We start from the raw sequence: 14,098 nt of genomic DNA, 5'->3' as shown, positions 1-14,098 counted from the left end.
GCCTAACCCAAAAGAGGAAGTAGGAAGTGTATCTAAGAAATGAAAACAGAGATGAGAGCTGGAATACTGCCAAGGATGGAACCAAAATCAAGAAAATAAGGTGATCAGAAGCTGGGAGGATTAGGAACAGTCTAGGAAGCAGGGTTTGAAAGGATGGTGGGTAAATGGCTCTGGATGGAAACTGTGAGCACTTGTAAGGGATGGCACTAATTTTTGAGTTACTACATTAAAGGACCTAGTCAGGGCTGGTCAGAGAGCTTTGTGAGATCAGACACTACCCATTTTTTTCCCTGAGTATTCCTAACAAGTGCCTGCCTGATACAAGAAAAGAGATGTGTTAAAGTAAGATGAAACAAACAAATGAAAAATGAAACAAATTTATGCTTAGATCATATAATTTATGCATTCTCTTCATTTGCTTTGTACCTTTTGAGTTCATATCCTCATTATTTCTCAAACAAGCCAAAAGGACTCCCAATTCTCTAATATCTCCTAATTTTAATTCTTATTATAGACTGCAGCAGGATTAGTTCTCCTGTTTGTGTCTGACTTATTTGTATAGTCTATTTGATCAAAGAAAAAGCTGCATTCCCCTGCAGCTTCTTCTGCATTCCCCTGATGTTGGAGATGGAATTCTACCAAGTTTTATATGTCCAATATAGCTAACACTAAATAAATATTTGTTGAAGTGAATTATCTATGTTCATATGTTCAGTCATGATAAAAGTTCAAGATTCAAAACATTTAAATCAATCTTTCCTTCAATTATTCTTTAATAAGCAGATGTCTGAGAGTCACACTTGACTAAAAATTATTAATTTTTACTTTAAAGTTATAACAGTAGGGTTAACTTTGTATTTTTTAAGTTAAGAAAACCTTTCATGAGCAGTGATTCTTCTTCTTCATTTTTTTTTTTAAAGTAGCAGACCCTGTGTGGCTATGGAACCTCTTCCCCAAAAATGTACCTATGCACACATGTGCAATCTTGCATACGATTTTGAGGGATTCAGGAATCCCTTAATATCCTGTGCAGATCACTAAAGTTTATAGAAGTCAAACCTGGAACTTCTGGAGAAGAATAAAGGTTTTCTGCAGCTAAAAGACTCTCTCCTATTTTCTCCCTTACATTCCTGTCCCCAGCCCAACAATCTAGCATTTAGGAATGAAGAGGACCAGTCTAATCAACACTCAGTTTGAGACCACAAACAGAAAGCATGCAGGAGGCAAGGCACAATGTATTTTGTGCTCTTCTAGGCAACAATCTTTATCATGGGGTTACAAAAAACAAGAAAAGATTGGCCAATGTGATCAGTCTTGAAGCCTGTAAAAAATAGGCAGGTGTTCTTGCAATGGCCACCTGATGACAGAGAGCAAACAGAATTACCTCTACCCAACCCTGATTGGTCCCTGGGAGGTTCTAATTCTCCTCAGAGAAAATATTGAGAGTAAGGGCTGATTCTGAGTCTAAGGAGCCCTTTCTTTTTCTGTCTTTGAAGATTCCGGTCCCCATCCTTTTACCTTCAAAATCATGTGTGGATCTGATATACAGAAAAGATTGCTAGGAAAAGGGGGGTTAGGTCCTCAAAAATTAAAAAAAAAAAAAAAAAACAAGAAAAATGAAACTGCTCTGGCCAGTGTGGCTTAGTTGGTTGAGCATTGTCCCATAACCCAAGGAGTGCAGGTTTGATTCCCTGTCAGGGCACATACTTAGGTTGTGGGTTTGATCCCTGGTCTGGGCACAGGCATGGGCAAACCCCACAGTGCAGATGCAGACAATCCCTAGCCCAGGTGTGGATCCCCAGTCCGGCACATCCTGGAGGCAACCAGTTGATGCTTCTCTCTCACATGGATGTTTCTCTTTCTGCCATCCTCTCTCTCTTCCTCCCTGTCTAAAAGCAATGAAAAAGAGTCCTTTGGTAAGGATAAAAAAAGAAGTTATAGACAAACAAACAAACAAACAAACTTGTTGAATGTTGATTCTAGTTTAAATTCCTGACAGATTTATCTCAGAAATAAGGGTTTCCCAGTGTCAGTTTCAAGAGAAATTTTTTTTTCAATTTGAAATAAAATATTTCTCTGATGCAAGTTGTCATGGCATGATGGAAAGTAAAAAAAAAAATCTGTTGAGGTCACAGAATTTGCTCACCCTTTCACACACTTTTCCCTTTTACTCTTTTACTCTTTTTACTCTTTTTATTTTTAAAGTGGTAGTTTCACCAGGATTCATCCAGCATTTGAAACAGGATCCTCAACTTTTTTATAAGATGGGAGTAACTGTTCCTGGCCTCACCAGTTCAGCTCATGACTGATTTCTCAACATGTTGAGACAGAGAGTTTGATAAGCAGCATGTTGATACATGAAAAGACAACCATTGACTATTAATTATATAAGAAAATTGTGGTTTAAAGGACTATATCAATTTTGACTTACATTACCAGAATACTGGTGTTATGGAGCAGAATAGTATGTATTTCATCTGATTAACCTGTGGAGAACTGAATTGTTCGACAGCAAGATTTACATTCAATCATTTCAAAATGAGAGGGAAGCAAGTTGCAACCAGGATGACAGGTATTAAGAGATGAACCTAAGGTGAAGATACTGCATTTGGGAGGCATATGGATTTAAAATTAATTCAAATATCATCTAATAACAGCATACAGAGAATATCTCTGCATACAAAGTTGTGGTGTTCTTGCAGCCTATTTCTATCAATTTTGCTCAGTAATTAGTGCTATTAGTTTTTTATAATCTCTTACACAAAGAAGTGATATAATGTATACAATTCTTAAGCAAAGAAATTTAATTTTGTACAAAAGAGGAGGGATAATTTGTTTTAAATTATGAGTTATCTTAGCTACCCATGGATGGAAACCCCCCCCACCCCCACAAAGGTTCCACACCTCAAATTCAAGGTTCCAGCTCTAGCATAGTGGTAAGCAATAATCACATTAAATAATAGTACCAGAATTGTTCTCTTCAAGAAATGGATGGTAAGTTTTGGCATACATAAGAATTGAAACAAATATATCTGGAATTTTTTGACAAGCTTGTTGCTACTTAACTGTGTAGGTTTAGACAGGTAATTTCATGCCTGGGTCCCAGGTCTCCATTGTAAATTAAGATTATCACTGTAAGACCTACCACTTATTGAACACTTTAACTGCCAAACTCCATGCCTGGCATTTTAATGTATTATCTTTAATTCCTTAAGCAACTTTCCAAATAGATATTATTATCTCCACATTACAGAGGAGAAAGTTGAAGCTCAGAGAAGTAAATTGACTTGCCAGAAGTGACATAAGAAACTAGTGATGGCTCTGCAATGGGAATCTTACTCTACAGGGCTCTGAGATGACATTCTTGTCCCTAAGGTGTTCATACTAGTTTGCTTAAGGCTACCATAGCAAAGTGTTACAGACTGAGTTACTAAAGCAAGAACAATTGAGATTGTCTTACAGTACTGCAAGAGAGAAGTCTGAGGTCAAGGTGTTGGCAGGGTTGGTTTCTTCTGAAGTTGTGAAGAAAATGTTTTCATGCCTCTCTCCTAGTTTTTGGTGATTTCTATCAATCTTTGATGTTCCTTTTCTTCTGACAGGGTAACTCCAGTTTTCACATGGTGTTCTCCTTTGCATGCATATCAGTGTCTAAATTTCCTCCTTTTTATATGGATACTTGTCATATTGAATTAGGGCCTACCCTAACCCAAGAAATTAATGAAAGTAGCTCCTAATAGAATCAGAGAAAGGTAGAAGTAATATAGATGGGATCAAGTCTTCTAAAAGTTTTAGAATTTGAACCAAATAAATGTTTTACATATTCAAAAATAAAACTAAATGTTAAAGAATAAAATAAACCAAACATTTAAATTGAATGCAAACATAAACAAATGAACATAATTGTACATGAAATTGATAACTTAACCACAGAAAGAAAGGACATAATTGAAATAATTTGGGTGGTTTGGAATCCAGTACTCTGGCTACATTTTTGATGAGACATGTTCTAAGGTCATAAAAAGCAAAATAATTTCAATAAGTTTATGTTGACAATTATATTGGTGTTATAATTCTGAAAATATTTTTATGTGTGTTGTAGAAGAGACCAAATGAGTAATTATACTGATAATAGAAACCAGAGAGTTCACACTGTGGAAAAAGCAAGATACAACTATAAAAAAGGGGAAAATTAAGGAAAACCCTACAACACTGGATTTGAGTTAAAAATATCAGTATAAACTTTTTTTAAAGAGAGGTTTCCTAACCTGTCCACTGAGATAGTCTAAAAACAGTGACATCCCTATAGCAATGAGCATATCTAGCACCCATATTTTGTTTTCTAATTACCATTCCTCACTAAGAGGAACACTGTTCCTTGAGAAATGGCTTATTTCAGATCTGGTACCATAAAAGTTCAAGGGCAATGTGAAATATCTTGTTGTTCCAGAAAGTATAGAAGTACTCAAACGCTAAAGAAGGTAATGTTAAAATATCACAGGAATTAAATCCAGGGCTTCCTGTTAGTCAAATTTGGAACAAATTGAGTATAGAAAAAGGATATGGATTATAACACATTGAATTTAAAAATTTTTTTAAAAAAAATTTTAAAAAATGAATGTGTCTATGCAGTCTTAAAAGAGAGATATACAATGAAATACCACTCACAATGAAAGGAACCAAACTGTTGAAACATAAAACAGGATGAATCTCAAAATCAAGCTGGGTGAGGAAATCCAGACAAAAAAGAGGACATACCTTAGCATTCCATTTATATAAAATTCTAGAAAATAAAAACTAATCTCTAGTGACAGAGAACAGGTCAGTAATTGCCTGTGGATGAAGTTAGATGAAAGAGGATGAAAAGAAACCTTTGGGGATGTTGGAAATGTCTGTTATCTTGATTATGGGTATGGCTTCACCAACATGTCAACATTCATCAAATTATACATTTTAAACATATGCATATTATCATGTATAAATTTTACATTAATAAAGTCAAAGAGAGAGGGAGGGAGAGAGGGTATGTGTAAAAGAGATGGACTCTACTTCCAATGCTAGGTAATATATACAGAAGGAAGAAAAGAATTAGAAAATTATCATTTTGCACTCTCCAGTGTAGTATTGATTCAGGCAATGACATCAATAGAGGCTGCCAACATGTTTTAGGGTAACAGGACAGTCACATGGTCTCAAAGCATCACCCCACAGTTTACTCATCAATGCCAAAGGGAAATGTGTCTATACATTGGAGAGATATGGAGGCACCACTTTTATCAAGTATTCAAATGTAGAATCACTGATAATAAGACAACCTGACATTGAGTACCTTCTGATATGATAGGGGGGAAATGTATAATATCACCTAGGAAGTATTTGTGCTAAAAGTGTTTAATGTTAATTTAATCCTGAGTAAATAATCAGACAAATTCAGGATGTGGGATACTCTTTAAGGTAACTGGCCTGGATTCTAAAAAATAAAACAAAAGACAAAGTCATTTTTAGAAATAAAAATTTAATGGGAGGGAAGAGGGGAGGGTTGGGTGGGTGGTCTGGATTGGGAGTAAAAGGGAGAAAACTGTACTTGAACAATGATTAAAATAAAATTAAAAAAAAATAAAAATTGAGGGGACCATTCCAAATCAAAAGAGACAAAAAAGAGTTTTAAAAGACATTTGGGGGACAATTAAGAAAAACTGAATAAGGGCAGCCTGTTAGATATTATTGAATCGAACTTAATTTTCTTAGGTATAACATGATATGGTTGGAGTTATATAGTAGTATAAACAAAGTGTGTCAATATAGATAGATAGAAAGATAGATGATAGAGAGATAGATTATAGATAGAAAACTAATGTGTCATATTGTTAATAATTGGTAAATTTTGGTGAGATTATAGAGATAGTCACTTTATTTTTTTTCTACTTTTCTGTGAGTTTGAAAATGTTAAAAATAAATAATTGGGGAAGAAAAATTCCAAGAATTCCATGCATTAGTCAGAATACTTTAAATTCCAAGCAACAGAAACCAAATTCCAATAGGCTTATGCGAAAAAGGAACATTTATGAAGGTGTTCAGATGAGGACATGTGTCTCTCTCCATCAGGTGGCTCTGCTGTTTTTCTCAGGCTCATCACCTCATGGTGTCAGGATGGCAAGCAGCTCTTGGCTTACATCCCACCATCCAGATACCCTTGTAGAAAGAGAGGGTCCCAGCAAATGTTCCAAGCTGTTCTTTTTCCCAGGTTGTTCTTTTTTGACTAGTCTCAGGCTTGTCCTTGGACCAATCCTGGGTCAGAGGGATGTTTAGTTCTGATTAGGCAGAATGAGGTATCTTGTTCATCTCTGGATATAGTCATCTACCTCCATGTCTATCCTCAAGGTGGGGTGCAGATGGTTCCCCAAAAGAAAATCCAAATGCTATATGAAAAAGAAGACAAAATGAGGGAATGCCAAAGAAAAGTAACAGCTCTCCACTATAAAGACATTGAAGAAGTAAACATAAACATTAAGGCAAATCAAGAGCTATAAGCATTCAATTATATTAATGATAGAGTTATTACCCATTGTAAAAACCCTGGTTATTTATCTTATGAATTTAGTAAAACAGAAGAGAACTATCACTCTTCCATTACTTCCCTTGAACAATTGCAATATGAGGAGCAAACTGACAAGAAAATAACTGGATTGGATCTGACCTCAATTCTCTCAAATATTAATTTGGAGGAGCTGTTCACTACAACTGTATCTGAAGCCAAAAAGACAAATGAAAGGAATAAAAATTTCAGTCATATCGCTACTTACACGCTGGGGTCTGTACTATTGGGAGGGGACCACTGAGGATACTCTGGTTTCAATGCTGGGTACAATTCCATTAGAATATTTTGTTACTAATTGAACTGCATTGTTCTTTTAAATAGCATATTCTCTTTATTTTCTTTTTATGCAATTCTTATTTTATTTTTTCAACTATAGTTAATATTTAATATTGTTTTATATTAGTTTCAGGTGTACAGCATAGTGGTTAGGCAATTATATAATTTATAAGTATCTTGCGTTCAAAGAGACACTTCAATTGCTCCAGTTTTCCCTCTTAATGTTGAGAAATAGTACTTTCTATTCTATTCATTTGCAAGTCATTTCTTCCAATTCCAGTGTTTTATCATGTTGAATATTTATTGAGTTCTACTCTAAATCATGAGCTTGTAAACACTGTCACAAGAAAACAAATTAATAGACTACTGTCACCGCAAAGATTCCTGGAGTGCTCTGCTGTAGGAAGTACCCATCTCATTAGTCACTTAAGGATATTACATATAAGGTTTACTGCACTTGCAAATGGAGCTTTAGAACTTCTCATATGTGATTGAAGTGTCCATCCATTATCGTAACCCAGTAAGTGTACAGACAGTACTGAGTAGCAAGGTGGTTGGGGACCCAGAGGCACCCTCCTGGGGCTTACAGAGCCATCATCTGGGCCTGCAACAGAGAATACGATACAGCCAAATTTGAAGTCTTACATCCTCAATCAGCACTGGTCCCTGTTCTAGAAAAAAAAACTGGGTAATGTAGTGTCTTCAAGGTAGTGTTTTGGCCTGTGTCCCTAGAAAAATGTTAGGTACACTGTGACCATGACCACTGCAATTGATTATACCCTTTGGGTGAAATGCACTAACATCTGTTGCAGTGGAGGTGAGTCATCCACCAGAGCCCTTTTAGATCTTCCCCACAGGGATTTTCAACTCTGTGCATCTGTTTCCTCCCTGGGAAATATAGGCTTGTGCATCCAGAGAGCACCTGCAGCCCTGTGGAGAAAATCACAGCTTCTGCTTCTGCAGTCATCCTTCATAACACCCTCTGCGACAAGGTGTACATTTCTCTTTCTTTCAGATTGCTAATGAAGTACTGTATGTAAATCTAATCTTTAAAGTTTATCTTCTTTAAAATTTCTGGGGAATGGCTACTATTTAAAGAAAGTAAGTGGCAATCCTGGAAAATGTGAATAATTACTCCATAATTGGTTTATTCTATAAATTTGCATCTTCTTTCACTTACCTTTAAACATTTGGGGCTGGAGTGTATTCATTTTTCAAAAGCAGAAGCTAGTTTGTTTTCCAAGGTGGCAATTTGTTGATTGGGAGATCACAGTCTCCATGGCTTTCTCCTTGCTGCCCTCTTGCCACAGTGTCTTCTCCTGCATCCTTTGGGGGAACCACCCCCAACTCCCTTATCTTTCTCCCCTTACCACATGACACAGTAACCCAGCAACCTCCAAGGGCTAATTTGAGAGGAGATGAGGGAATCATCCCCATCAGCCTTACAGAGATGATGGATTGCATCAACTACTATGTCCAATTTTTGAGGCTTGATATTTGCTAACTACATAGCCCAGCTCTTTTGGCTCTCACTGAAGGGGAAACTAAGCCATTAACTGGGAAAGTGACTCGTTTTGAGTTCAAATAGTAAATAATGGATAGAAGGAGAATTAGAACTGCAACCCCAAAAAGCTGCAAAAACAAAGACTTGAAGAGGAAAAAACCCCCCACAATTTAGGAAGATTACTCTTTCTTCTCTGGCTACAGTGACTGACATCCTTGGCTATGGATTATTCTCAAGATTAATAATTCAATTTGGACATCAGTAATGACTTAGAGTGTTCATGTGCACAGCATCCTTGTGTGAGAGTTCTGTGCTCTGCTGTAGAAGAAAACTGAAGCCAATTTAAATGGTTCGATAATCTCTGTCCACTCTGCTGTCTGCAGCGTTGATGCTATTCAACTTAATTCAGCAAGAATGTATTTAATGCACCCTGTATGCCAAGCATTGTGTTTAAACAAGACCCAGTTAGTGCTCATAGGAAACTGCAGTCCAGTGATCTAGTCATTCATTACTTTAAGTTATTATCTGTACTATTCTCTTTGACTAGTATAATTACAAGAAGAAGACAAATTAAACTTTGACTTAACATATAAAAAATGCAGTGTTCTTGAAGACAATTCAGTTATTTTTCATTCAGCCAGAAGAATTGGCAAACACCAACCTGCACATGTTGACATTGGTGCTGCCCTTCAGTTGTAGACTTGGAAAGCATAATGTAAATCCTCCAGTGAAATGTTTTGGCAAGCATTTTCATCTAGATATTATTAACAACAAAACTATAACAATCCACACATCAATTCTGACTCTCAGGGAGGTCCTTAATGGAAATGTTAGCAACTAGAGCTTCAAGTGCTTTTGTTCACCCAAATCTCATTCCTTAGTCAGTCATAATCTTTTAAGTAGCTTTTCTGCTTTGGGGTAAATAAGGTAGCATAGGCATTTATTTCCTTGCCAGCTACTTTTTGCATTTTTCATTACTGTGACATTTTTGGAAGTTATGACTGATCCATGACTTAACTACGTAAGAATACTGTCAAGCAAAAAGGCTGTTGAAAGAAAATGTTACACAAGAATACAATCCAGTGGAGAGCAGAAAGAACATGGTCTGTGCAGTTCATTTATTCAACAAAAAAAAATTTTGAGTGCTTTGTACATCTTAGATAAATAACTCAATCTTTTTGAGCCTCAGCATTCCTTATCTGTGAAATGAGAATAATGTTACCTACCACACAGGGTGGTGGTGGGGATTAAGGACAGCAGCTATGTGAAGTTCCTAGCCCATTGCCCACACAGGTAGTACTTGGAAAATGTGGTTTTCCTTCACTTTTAAGGGTGAAGAGACATACATTTCGGTGATAGGTATTTTCTCCCACTTTCTTCAAATAGCCTTCTCCAACTCTTCCCTTCTCACCTTTAGCAGATGCAACACTGGAGGCTTCTTTAGAGAGAAAATACAGATCATTGCTTGATGACGTGTTCATTTTTCTGTCTTCTGACCTCTCAGTCCCCTCATTCTTACTATGTGGACTCAGAACGTAACCATTCTACCTGTTGGCCAGATTAACTCATCTACTTGTGTTATGGAGACAATTCCTTCCCATTCCTGAGGACCTGCCATCCAAAACTTGATTCTTTCCCCATCTTTAGGTGCTTCACTTTCTGCTTAAAGAGAAGTTAATTCTCCTCATGGGCTCTGATCACACCCTCCTCTCTCCTTTACTTTAAAGCCAAGCTTCTAGAAGGAATGTAGATTGCTCACTCCTTCTACTTTCTCACCCATCACTCAATCTTCTAGTCACAGTTACCTGACTTCCATCTTCCTCACACCACTGAATCAGCTCTTGCCAGGGTCTTTGTTCATTTTCAAGTCTAGTGATATTTTTTTTACCATATTCTTAATGGCTCTTTATGACTTTTGAAACTGTTTTCCTTCTTGAAACTACTGCTCCCTTAACATGGTGGTACTCTGTTTTGGTCTTCCTCTTCCTTCCCTGGACACTGCTGATTACTCAAAGGGCCCCTTAACACATTTAGCTTGATGATAATGACCAATTTTTATGGAAACCTCAGTAAATACAGGTAGTTTCCTAAGCACTTTACATAAATTATTACATCTTAATTTTCACAACTTTAGTGAATACTATTATTTCCCACCTCTATACACAAGAAAAGTGAGGTTTTAAAAGGCTAGGAAATCTGCCTAAAGCAACACACAAATAAGAGGTTGAGCTTGATTCAAACCTAGGCAGCTCAGCTCAAGAAGCTCTTCTTTTTGTAAAATATATTTTACTGATTATACTATTACAGTTGTCCCAATTTTTCCCCATTTGCCACCATCCACCTGGTACTCCCTACTCCCTCCAGCAATCCTACCATTTAGTTCATGTCCATGGGTCATGCATATAAGTTCTTTAGCTACTTCATTTCCTATACTGTTCTTAACATCCTCTGTTTATTCTGTACTTACCAATTTGTACTACTTAATCCCTGCACCTTTTCCCAATTCTTCCCCTTCTCCCTCCCAACTGATAACCCTCCAAATGATCTTCATATCTACAATTCTGTTTCTGTCCTGCTTGTTTGCTTAGTTTGATTTTTAGATTTAATTGTTGATAGTTGTGAATGTATTGCCATTTTAATGTTCATAGTTTTGATCTTATTTTTCTTAAGTCTCTTTAACATTTTGTAAATAATGGCTTGGTGATGATGAACTCGTTTAGCTTTAGCTTGTCTGGGAAGCACTTTATCTGCCTTTCCATTCTAAATGATAGCTTTGCTGGATAGAGTAATCTAGATTGTAAGGCTTTACTTTTCATCACTTTGAATCCTTCTTGCCAGTCTCTTCTAGCCTGCAAAGTTGCCTTTGAGAAATCAGCTGACAGTCTTATGGGAATTCCTTTGCAGGTAACTATCTGCTTTTCTCTTGCTGCTTTTATGAATCTCACTTAGGCATTTTAATAATGATGTGTCTTTGTGTGGGCATCTTTGTGTCCATCTTGTTTGGGACTCTATGTGCTACTTGGACTTGTATGTCTACTTCTTTCACCAAATTAAGGAAGTTTCTTTTCATATTTTTTCAAATAAGTTTTCAATTTCTTGCTCTTTCTCTTCTCTTTCTGGCATCCCATGATTTGAATGTTGCTATGTTTGGAGTTGTCCCACAGGCTCCTTAGCCTAACCTTGCTTTTTTATATTCTTTTTTCTTCTTGCTTTGCTGATTGAATGTTTGTTTCCTCCTTATATTCCAAACCATTTATTTGATTCTTGGCTTCATCCACTCAAATGTTTGTTCCCTCTAAATGTTTCTTTATTTCACTTAGTGTAAACTTTATTTCTGCCTTGGTCTTATTTCTGCCTGAAGTACCCAATGAATTCCTTAAGCATCCTAATAACCAATGTTTTGAACTTTGCATCTGTTAGATTGCTTACCTCCATTTTGTTTAGTTCATTTTCTGGAGTTTTGTTCTGTTCTTTTATTTGGGCCATGTTTCTTTTTCTTTTTTGACAGTTCCTTTTTTTATTGTTGTTCAAGAACAGTTGTCTGCATTTTCCACTCAACACTCCCCCTCACCCTACCCATCCCCACCTCCCACACTCAATCCTACCCCCCTTTGGCTTTGTCCATGTGTCCTGTATACATGTTCCTGATGACCCTTCCCTTTTTTTCACCCAATATGCCCTCCCCCCTCTGCCCTGGTTACTAGCCAGTTTTTTCTTCATTTTAATGTCTCTGGTTCTATTTTGCTCACTTGTTTTGTTGATTAGGTTCCATGCACAGGTGAGATCATATGGCATTTGTCTTTCACCACCTGGTTTATTTCACTTAGCATAATTTTCTCCAGTTCCATCCATGCTGTTGCAAAGGGTAGGAGCTTCTTCTTTCTTTCTGCTGCATAGTATTCTATTGTATAAATGTACCATAGTTTTTTGACCCACTCATTTACTGAAGGGCACTTAGGTTGCTTCCAACACTTGGCTGTTGTAAATTGTGCTGCTATCAACATTGGGGTGCATAGGTTCTTTTGAATTGGTGTTTCAGTATTCCTAGGGTATAATCCCAGCATATATCTCTGGGCCCTCTGCATGTCCTCCTTGGAGAAGTGTCTGTTCAGGTCTTCTGCTGGGCCATGTTTCTTTGTCTCCTCATTTTGGTACCTCCCTGTGTTTGTTTCTATGTATTAGGTAGAGCTGCTTTGACTCTTTGTCTTAGTAGTGTGACCTTTGTAGAAAAGTGTACCAGTAAGTTGGATAAAGAAGAACCTTAATTAATTGCCTGGGAAGGGCAACCTATGTGAACCAGGTTGATGGTGTCTCTGATAAGGTGTCACCACTCTGTGACTCTGTGTAGGGGAGGGCTCAGAAAGGGGACAATGCTGCTATCTGGCCTCTGGAATTTTGCCTGGGAGAAGCTGTCTCCCAGTGCTAACTGTGATGCCAGATACTTCAATTTCTCCCCACATGCCACTGGTGCCCTTTCAGCTACTGTCCCCCTGCTGGAGCCCAGAGGGAGTGAGTCTGCCCAAGTCCTAAGTCTATTGTGGGCCCTTTAAGATGAGACTCCTGAGAATCCCACAATTTCTTCCACCACCCCAACCCCCTCTGGTTTCTACAGCCTAATGTTATGGGAACATATCATCCCTGCACTGGAACCCTGGGCTGGGTGGTCTGGTGTGGTGCTTGGATCTCTCACTCCCAAGGTATCTCTCCAGATTTTTATTTATCACATGTGGGTATGGGACCACCCATTCTACATCTCTATATCTCTGTGCCTCTGTGTATCTCCATGTCTCCACCTCTTCTACCCATCTGGATGAATGTGACTTCTTTAATTCCTTGGTTATTGGACTTCCATGCAGCTCAATTTTCTGATGATTCTGGGTGATAGTTGTTTTCTAGTTTAGTTGTAATTTTTGCTGTGGTTGTGCAAGGAGGTGAGCCATATTTACCTATGCTTTCATCTTGACCAAAAGTTCAGAAACTCTTCTTATCACCACCTAAATGCTAGTCTTATATTCAACCCTTTTGTTAATGTTAGTATTTTAATGTCCTTTTTTTTTTTTTTTGCATTCTATATGTTCTCCCAGGAACATCTAATTTATTCCCATTCTTTTAATTATTACCTACCTATATAGGGACAACTGCAGTGTCAGTTCAGGTTCTCTAAAAAGCAGACACCAAAATGGAATTAGATGTCCAAGAGATTTATTGGGAGAAATATTTATAAGGGATAAAAGAGAGAGGGATAGTCTTCAGACCTTTGTGCTAACAAACATCTATGGAAGGGGAGTGGAAAGGAAGGAAATTGTATAGGAAGGGCCTCAGATTGCAGTACAGTCCTGAAAGTCTGTGTTAGAGAAATGCTTGAGGGCATGGCACATGCTCAATCATTGGGTGGGAGCAGCCCGGGGAGAGCATGGTGGTATGAACAGTGCATTGAAGGTAAAGGAGAAAAGGCTGTCTGCCAGCTACATGCTTTGCAGCAGGTACTCCTGACAGGAGATCAAAGCAGCATATCTCCACGATCCCCACCAAATTCTAATCTACATTTTAAGTTCTAACCTGTCTTTGAACCTAGCCTTCTACCCCAACTGCTTGCTCCTCATATCTATTCCACTCCCACGGGGTCTCATATGCAGTATGTCCAACACTGAATATTCTCTCTCTTTCTAACCTCAGGATGTGGCACTGTCAATCACTCATCATCTAAGGACACTCCTTTCCTT

This window comes from Phyllostomus discolor, chromosome 11 (assembly GCF_004126475.2).
Source record: "Phyllostomus discolor isolate MPI-MPIP mPhyDis1 chromosome 11, mPhyDis1.pri.v3, whole genome shotgun sequence".
Lineage (NCBI taxonomy): Eukaryota > Metazoa > Chordata > Mammalia > Chiroptera > Phyllostomidae > Phyllostomus > Phyllostomus discolor.
This window is presented reverse-complemented; position numbering follows the sequence as displayed.